A 9849-nucleotide genomic window follows, 5' to 3' on the forward strand; every position below is an offset into this window, starting at 1 on the left:
CTGGAGTTTCAGCTTTAGCATCATTCCTTCCAAAGAAATCCCAGGGCTGATCTCCTTCAGAATGGACTGGTTGGATCTCCTTGCAGTCCAAGGGACTCTCAAGAGTCTTCTCCAACACTACAGTTCAATAGTAGGTTCTTATTAGTTATATATTTTGTACATATTAGTGTATACATGGAGAAGGGCATGGCAACCCACACCTGTATTCTTGCCTCGAGAATCCCCATGGACAGAGGAGCCTGGCAGGCTACAGTCCATGGAGTCACAAAGAGTCGGACACGACTGAGCGACTAAGCACAGCACAGCACAGTGTGTGTATGTCAATCCCAATCTCCTAATTCATCCCACCTTTATTCCTCCCTTGGTATCCATAGGTTTGTTCTCTATATCTGTGTCTCTATTTCTGCTTTGCAAATAAGTTCACCTGTACCATTTTTCTAGATTCCACATCTTAACTGTATTATACAGTTTTTGTTTTTCTCTGACTTATGTCACTCTGTATGAGTCTCTAGGTCCATCCACATCTCTGCAAATGGCACAATTTTGTTCCTTTTTTTACAGCTGAGTAATATTTCATTGTATATATGTACCACATCTTCTTTAGCCATTCCTCTGTTGATTGACATGTATGTTGTTTCCATGTCCTGGCTATTGTAAATAGTGCTGCAATGACCATTGGGGTGCATGTATCTTTTTGAATTTTGATTTTCTCTGGGTATTTGCCTGTGAGTGGGATTGCTTGGTCATATGGTATTTCTATTTTTAGATTTTTAGGGAAGTTCCATATTGTTCTCCGTAGTGGCTGTATCAATTTACATTTCCACCAGAAGTTTAAGAGGATTCCCTTTTCTCCATACCTTCTCTAGCATTTATTGTTTGTAGATTTTTTGATGATGGCCATTCTGACCGGTGTGAGGTAATACCTCATTGTAGTTTTGATTTGCATTTCTCTAATAACTAGTGATTTGAGAATCTTTTCATGTGTTTGTTGGCCATCTGTATGTCTTCTTTGGAGAAATGTCTATTTAAGTCTTCTGCTTATTTTTTGATTGGTTGTTGGTTTTTTGATACTAAACTGCAAGAGCTGTTTGTATATTTTGGAGGTTAATCCCTTTTCCTTTGCTTTGTTTGCAAATATTTTCTCCCATTCTTAGAGTTGTCTTTTCATCTTGTTTATGGCCTCCTTTACTGTGCAAAAGCTTTTAAGTTTAATTAGGTACCGTTTGTTTAGTTTTGTTTTTATTTTCATTACTCTGGGAGGTGGGTCAAAGATCTTGCTGTGATTTGTGTCAGAGTATTCTGCCTGCTTTTTCCCCTAAGAGCTTTACAGTATCTGGAGTTACATTCAGGTCTTTAATCCATTTTGAGTTTATTTTTGTGTATGTGTTTCATCCTCTTACATGGAGCTGTCCAGTTTTCCCAGCACCTCTTATTGAAGAGACTGTGTTTTCTCCATTGTATATTCTTGCCTTCTTTGTTGTAGATTAGGTGACCATAGGTTTGTGAGATTATTTCTGGGTGTTCTATACTGTTTCATTGATCTGTATTTCTGTTTTGGACATTGGTTGTTTTTGCCCATCCAGTCTCTGAGCCCCAAGCAACAGCTCTCGATTGTGTGTAGGGCATGGTCTTTCCCCTACATGATCTTTGGAGTTCATGTAATACTGATCCAACCTCCTCACTTTGGAGTAGCCATTGACCTCAGGCTACCCAGTAAGGGCTTCGCTTTCATCCCAATGGCTACAGTTCAAGATGGGTAAGTATTCCAGTGCTGCCTTTCTGTTGGACTTGAAGCTGAGTCATTTTGCCAAGTGTCTCCATGCAGAGAGTCAAGACAACACAAAAGAAAGCAGAAGGAAAAGAAGGTGTGAGAGAGCTGAATCATGGGGACGTTGTTGAGCCACTTTGTCCAGTCATGTTTAATTAGTTGAAGTCTTTTCGTCTTACAGCTGTTTGAGTTGGACCTGCCACTGCAAGGCCTGAGCCTGACCACACTCACCTAGGGCTGGGGCAGTGTGCGTGAGGACATTCTATCCCTAGGCCCAGTAAGAACCTTCGTATTCTTTGAAGTAAGGACTTTGATACTCTATCTTCCTGGCTTGCATGGGTAGTTCTTTACTTTGTCACAGCAGTAGTGGAAAAGTAAAATATTATTTAGACTTTTGCTATTTACCTACCCACCTATTTATAACTCTATCTTTAATCATAAATATTTTTACTATAAGCTCACGTGAAAGAAAAAATCAGAACTTTTCCTCTTTGATGACATTAGATCCTTGATAGGGATACTCTTTTTTGTTTGTTTGTTTAATAGATTGAAGGATAAAATTTCATTCAATAGCATATAAAAAATATGGGTCATTTTTACCAATAAAAAACCTTGAGGAATAACATTTTGTATTATCAAGATCTTTTCTGATTCAAGCTATCATAAACACAGCATACAAAAAAAAATAGCTTTCAAAAACTAGAGTGGCTTTTTTCCTTGGTCTTTTTAGGTTCTCATGTTTCAAAGCAATAAAGATGAGCGTTTTGCCTATTCCCTAAAACATTCTCCTCTCCAATATAAGTCAAGGTTTTCAATAAACTTTCAAGTAAAATCTGGTAAAAAGTAACCAGGAAAGATTTCCTTCCATTTTTCTCTTTTTACTTTAATTGAAAAAAAAGAAGATAAATTATAGAGAAATAGTTCCAAAGGCATATTCTTTTCATCAAGATTCACTTTACCTTTTGGTCTTTTGTGAAGAGCACCAGAAATGAAACAGCTTCATCAAAAATTATCTTGGCATGCAGATGTTAATAAATTGATTTCTTTAAACGTAAAAATCTGAATTTTTAAAAAACCGTAAATAATCTGGTCAAGTATTATTATGGATTGAATTGTGTCCCCTGAAAAGATAGGTTAACTCATAACCCCTAATACCTCTGAATGTTAGCCTATTTGGGACTAGTATTGTCACAGATGTAATTAGTTAAGATAAAGCCATGACTTTTCACTTTCATGTATTGGAGAAGGCAATGGCAACTCACTCCAGTGTTCTTACCTGGAGAATCCCAGGGACGGGGGAGCCTGGTGGGCTGCCGTCTATGGGGTCGCACAGAGTCGGACACGACTGAAGTGACTTAGCAGCAGCAGCAGCAGTGTCCTTGCAAGAAGATGGCCTTGTGAAGACAGTGGCACATGGTGAGAACAGCATGTGACAATGAAGATGTGGCTGCAAACCAAGGAATACCAAAGATTGGTGGCAAACCAGCAGAAGCTAGAAAGAGGCAAGGAAGGATTCCCCTACAGGTTTCAGGGGGGACAGGGCCCTGTCTGCCACCTTAATTTCAGACTTCTGACCTCCAGAACTGTGGACAATAAATTGCCGTTGTTCTAAGCCACCTACTTTGTGGTACGATGTTGTGGCAGTGCTAGAAAACAAATAAATAATTGCTTCTTTATATAATAATAATATGTTACAATGATAGACAAGAAAAAATACCACAAATAATACTCCTAGGTCTATCAATTTCCAAAAGCCTTTGAGTCCTTCACTACATCTCCTGTGAAAATGTAGCCATTCGACTGTTGGTATCCCCGGGAATGTTGACATCACTCTAAAGGGATGAACCGTTATTGTGAAGGGTCCCAGAGGAACCCTGGGGAGGGACTTTAATTACATCCATATAGAACTCAGTCTACTTGGAAAGAAAAAAAGAGGCTCTGGGTTGATAAATGGTGTCTGAGTCAGTTCAGGCTGCTGTAACAGAATCCCATAAATTGAGTGGCTTATAAACAGCAGAAATTTATTTTCCACAGTTCTGGAGGCTGGAAAGTCCAAGATCAAGGTCCTGGAAGATTTAGTTTCTGGTGTGGACCTGCTTCCTGGTTCATAGATGTAAAGTCACTAATCCAGTTCCTGAGGACTCCGCCTCCAAATACTACCACACTGAGAATTAAGTTTCAACATACGAATCTGAGAGGAACACAAACATTCAGTCTGTTGTTCAGTTGCTCAGTTGTGTCTGACTCTTTGCTGCTGTGTGGACTGTAGCACACGAGGCCTCCCTGGCCCTCACTCCCTCCCCCGGAGTTCACCCAAGTTCATGTCCATTGAATCGGAGATGCCATCCAACCATCTCATCCTCTACTACCCTCTTCTCAGTCTATAGCAGTGGGGAAATAGAAAGGAACTGGCTACAGTTCAAATTATCTGTGCTTCACATACAGAACGTGATCAAGAGCAAGGTACTGGGCTTCCATCACAAGATGAGGTGTGTATATTCTCACTTACCTATCAATGCTATTGTTCAGTAAAATGGGTCTCTTATTAAAATTGAATTTGTTGAGTGAAAAATACATTTGTAGGACTCGGGTGAGGCCAAAGCATTGCTTGTTCAGTATTTCAAGCCCAGAAAGATGTTATTAATAAATCTTGAAGGAAATGACGTTGACTTCATATCAGATTTAGCTGCTTTTAACAACAGTTAAAAGCAAAGCTATCAGAAAAAGTTTGGACGGTATGTTTCTGAAAAAGGGACAGTTCAGCAGGCTAAGATCTAAGAGTTTGTCCAGCTACGGAAGCTGCAAGATGCCAGATGATTTCTAAGACCTATTTGTGAAACTTTAAAGATGCGCTAAAGCCCTCTATTGATCTGGGGCTTTTTCTTAAGAGGGAGAGAGAGACCGAGACCTTGATAGGTCACTTGACAGTATTATCCACAATGCTTAAAAAAAAATCTGGTAATTTCGTATCATAGTCTTCTTATGTAGAAGACTGTAATTATGATAGAGCTCAAAATCCCCCCAAAGGCATGATGGGAAGCAGGTGTCCTTCACAACTGCTATTTCCTTGCACTAGACCCAGCTCGTTAAGCTCAGAAGTTGTTTCCTTGCACTGGACCTAGCTCCTCAAGCTCAGAAGTTCTCAGACTTTGTGTGAGGACCCTCTTAGTGATCTCTGCATTTCCTCTTTCCCCTCACTTTCCTCCTACTTCCCCTTGCTTCGTTAAAAAAAAATTCTATAAAACTACCAAGCTAGATTCAGGAAGACACTGGTGCCCTTTAGATGGGACACCAATGATAGAATCCATTTATTTTTAATGTGATACTTCTATTATTTTTGAGGGTAAACCATAAAAATAACCCAAACACACAAGAATTCAGACTGCCAGCCGCTTGGAAGATATCCCCAACTTCCAGACATCCCTAGGCGGCATCTTGAGAATTGCTGCAATAATTACCTGGTGCAGTGGTTTTTAATTCTAGTTGCACATGAAAGTCACCTGGGAAACTTCTCACTCCACATCAATTAACTGAGAAGCTCTGGGGATGGGGCCCAGGCACAAGGAATTTGTAAAAGACTCTCCAGTGATTCTAACACACAGCCAGGACTGAATGCCAGTGGCTTAATGTCAAGTTTCGTTACTATTGGAGTCCAAACTCTGATAAAGAGAGGCAGAGGTGAGCACCCATCTCTGCCACTTACAGCCCTCTGCTTTTTGTCTGATTGGAGTTATATAAATCCTAAGTGGAGCTAAGACTAAGCCTGATAATTGTCATGGCAATGCCCTAGATTTTCCTATCAAATCCAATCTTATTTAGGATGGGAGATGCAGAAGTGACTCTAGTGAAGTTAAAATATTTCTGCCCCTATTTAGAATATTCAGCATTAAATTCAACAGAGTTTTCCCATACATTTTTAAACACTAAAACTTTTTCAAACAGCAGATCTTACCTGAATCAAATAAATGTATCATTAATTGTAAAGTGTGCTTGATCACAGAGAGTTTTCTAGGCAATCAGCATCATGTATAGCCTTTAATGCCTCCTGTCTGCTGAATGTGAATTCTGCATGTTGAGCACAAATTTGCAAATTTCTCTGCTTATGCTTCATCACTCCCTTCTCTGATTGAATATAAAAGAAGCAAGATTTGAAAATCATAGACTTGGGAGGGACATGGGGAAACCATTTTATCTAGGCCTCTGATTTTACAGTTAGATGCCTAATCCACTAACAGAGTCAGGCTACCAAGGTCTTTTGTTAAGTTTGTGAATGCTCTAGCATGGAGGATGACAACAAACTTCTAACTTGCTCCCCCGCTTCCAGCCCCCTGCCACTCCTTTTTCTCCACATTGCTCTCAGAGTGATCATTCTAAAGATAAATCCAATCAAGTCACTCCTTGTCTTGTTTAGCATTCCTCAATGACTCTGTTTGCCTCAGGTGCAAATTCAAATTCCTTAGCCTCTCTTACAATCATTCATAAACTGATTGGACTGGACGCTGAGGGAAATGTCTCCTGGAGCTCACGTTTCTCACTGTAGATTGCAGTCAGACCAGGGTTCGCAATGATCTAAATGCAGTTTTCCATATGAGTCCTATCTGTCACCACACATTTGCACATGCTGTTCTTTCTCTCAACGATGTTCTCTCCCCACTAGGTAAAGAGATCCTTCCTCTATTCTCTCAAGTCTCTCAAGGAGACCCTTCATCTATTCTTTAGTGAGCAGGGGAGACATCAGAAATTGCAGCACAAAGTGTAGAAGGTAGGAGAGGACTTACTGAGATGAGGGTAGAAGATTGAATGGTAGTATTTATATCCTGAAATAAAAGACCTTATTAGCTGTTTTTGTATAAAAGAGCTTCAAAGTTACACGTAAGACCAAGGTTAAATGGATTGGGAATGGAACCCTCTGGGGTGGTGGTGGTAGTGCTGCTATTTCAATGGCCATAATAGGAAAGCAAATGGTTTCTTCTATTTTTATCATCGTCATCAACTACCGTCTATCCCTCCGTCTTGTTGTTGTTCCGTCACTAAGTTGTGTCTGACTCTTTGCGACCTCAGGAACTGCAGCACACAAGGCTTCTCTGTCCTTCACCATCAACTGAAGTTTGCTCAAACTCATGTCCATTGAGTCGGTGATGCCATCCAACCATCTCATCTTCTGTCGTCCCCTTCTCCTCCCACCTTCAATCTTTCCTAGCATCGGGGTCTTTTCCAATGAGTCAGTTCTTCACATCAGGTGGCCGAAGTATTAGCGCTTCAGCTTTAGCATCAGTCCTTCCAATGAATATTGAGTGTTGATTTCCTTTAGGATTGCCTGGTTTGTTCTCCTTGCAGTCCAAGGGACTCTCAAGAGTCTTCTCCAGTTCAAAAGCATCAGTTCTTCAGCAGTCGGCCCTTTTTATGGTCCAACTCTCACATCTGTTCATGACTACTGGAAAGAACATAGCCTTGACTATATAGAACTTTGTTGGCAAAGTGATGTCTTTGCTTTATAATACACTGTCTAGGTTTGTCTTAGCTTTCCTTCCAAGAAGCGATTGTCTTCTAATTTCATGGCTACAGTCACTGTCCTCAATGATTTTGGAGGCCAAGAAAATAAAATCTGTCACTGTTTCACTTTTTCCCCATCTGTTTGCCATGAAATGATGCCATGATCTTTGTTTTTTGAATGTTGAGTTTTAAGCCAGCTTTTTCACTCTCCTTCTTCACCATCATCAAGAGGCTCTTTAGTTCCTCTTTAGTTTCTCCCATTAGAGTGGTATCATCTGCATATCTGAGGTTGTTGATATATCTCCTGGAAATCTTGATTCCAGCTTGTGATTCATCGAACCCGGCATTTTGCACAATGTAGTCTACATATAAGTTAAATAAGCAGGGTGACAATATACGGCCTTGACGAACTCCTTACCCAGTTTTGAACCAGTTTGTTGTTTCATGTTTGGTTCTGACTGTTGCTTCTTGACCCACATACAGGTTTCTCAGGATACAGGTAAGGTGGTGTGGTATTCCCATCTCTTTAAGAATTTTCCACAGTTGTGATCCACACAGTCAAAGGCTTTAGTGTAATTCAATGAAGCAGAAGTAGATGTTTCTGTGGAATTCCCTTGCTTTCTCTGTGATCCAATGGATATGGCAATTTGATCTCTGGTTTTGCTGCCTTTTCTAAATCTAGCTTGAACTCCTGGAAGTTTTTGGTTCACATACTGTTGAAGCCTAGCTTGAAGGATTTTGAACATTACCTAGCTAGCATGTGAAATGAGTGTAATTGTATAGTAGTTTGAACATTCTTCAACTATGTCTGTCTTTGGGATTGGAATGAAAACTGACCTTTTCTAGTCCTGTGGCCACTGCTGAGTTTTCCAAATTTGCTGGCATACTGAATGCAGCACTTTAACAGCATCATCTTTTAGGATTTGAAATAGTTCAGCCTGAGTTCCGTCACCTCTAGCTTTGTAGTAATGCTTCCTAAGACCCACTTGACTTCACACTCCAGGATGTCTGGCTCTAGGTTTGTAACCATACCATCATGGTTATCCAGGTCATTAAAATCTTTTTTTTTTTTGTATAGCTCTTCTGTATATTCCTGCTACCTCTTCTTAATCTCTTCTGCTTCTGTTAGGTACTTGCCATTTCTATCCTTTATCTTTAGTTGGAGCTCAGGTGCAGAGATTTTAATTAACTACACTTCTAAATTTATGCCATGTCATTACCATTGGTTCACATAAACCTGCTGTTTAATTTAATTTTTTTTTTAACTTAAAAAAGAACTTTTATACAGATCCTTACTCTTTTTTCCCTCTTTGCACATAGGAAACTATTCCAATATAATGCCTGTCATTCACTGGGGTCCATTGTTTCAGTTCAGTTCAGTCACTCAGTTGTGTCTGACTCTTTGTGACCCCATGGACTGCAGCACGCCAGGCTTCTGTGTCCATCACCAACTCCCGGAGATTGCTCAAACTCATGTCCATGGAGTTGGTGATGCCCTCCAACCATCTCATCCTCTGTTGTCCCCTTCTCTTCCGCCTTCAATCATTCCCAGCATCAGGGTCTTTTCAAATAAGTCAGTTATTCGCATCAGGTGGCCAAAGTATTGGAGTTTCAGCATCAGTCCTTCCAGTGAATATTCAGGACTTATTTCATTTAGGATGGACTGGTTGGATCTCCTCGCAGTCCAAGGGACTCTCAAGAGTCTTCTCCAACACCACAGTTCAAAAGCATCAATTCTTTGGCACTCAGATTTCTTTATAGTCCAACTCCCACATCATTACATGACTACTGGAAAAACCAAAGCTTTGACTAGATGGACCTTTGTTGGCAAAGTAATGTCTCTGCTTTTTAATATGTTGTCTAGGTTGGTCATAGCTTTTCTTCTAAGGAGCAAGCATCTTTAAACTTCATGGTTGCAAAAACCATCGGCAGTGATCTTGGAGCCCCCCCAAATAAAGTCTGTCACTGTTTCCATTGTTTCCCCATGTATTTGCCATAAAGTGATGGGACCAGATGCCATGATCTTAGTTTTCTGAATGTTGAGTTTTAAGCCAACTTTTTCTCTCTTCTCTTTCACTTTCAACAAGAGGCTCTTTAGTTCTTCTTCACTTTCTGCCATAAGGGTGGTATCATCTGCATATCTGAGGTTATTGATATTTCTCCCAGCAGTCTTGATTCCAGCTTGTGCTTCTTCCAGCCCAGCATTTCTCATGATGTACTCTGCATATAAGTTAAATAAGCAAGATGACAATATATAGCCTTGGCATACTCCTTTTCCTATTTGCAACCAGTCTGTTGTTCCATGTACATTTCTAACTGCTGCCTCTTGACCTGCATACAGATTTCTTAGGAGGCAGGTCAGGTGGTCTGGTATTCCCATCTTGTTAAGAATTTTCCACAGTTTGTTGTGATCCACAGAGTCAAAGGCTTTGGCATAGTCAATAAAGCAGAAGTAGATGTTTTTCTGGAACTCTCACTTTTTCGATGATCCAGTGGATGTTGGCGATTTGATCTCTGGTTCCTCTGCCTTTTCTAAATCCAGCTTGAACACCTGGAAGTTCACAGTTCATGTACTGCTGAAGCCTGGC

The 9849-nt window shown here is 40.3% G+C and overlaps 1 pseudogene; it reads left to right on the forward strand.

Annotated features, from left to right (window-relative positions):
* The window catches only part of LOC104993202, a 60672-nt pseudogene extending 56198 nt beyond the window's left edge, over positions 1 to 4474 (forward strand).
* The last annotated feature ends 5375 nt before the right edge of the window (positions 4475 to 9849 follow it).

The sequence above is a fragment of the Bison bison genome, unplaced genomic scaffold (assembly GCF_000754665.1).
Source record: "Bison bison bison isolate TAMUID 2011002044 unplaced genomic scaffold, Bison_UMD1.0 scf7180017864235, whole genome shotgun sequence".
NCBI lineage: Eukaryota > Metazoa > Chordata > Mammalia > Artiodactyla > Bovidae > Bison > Bison bison.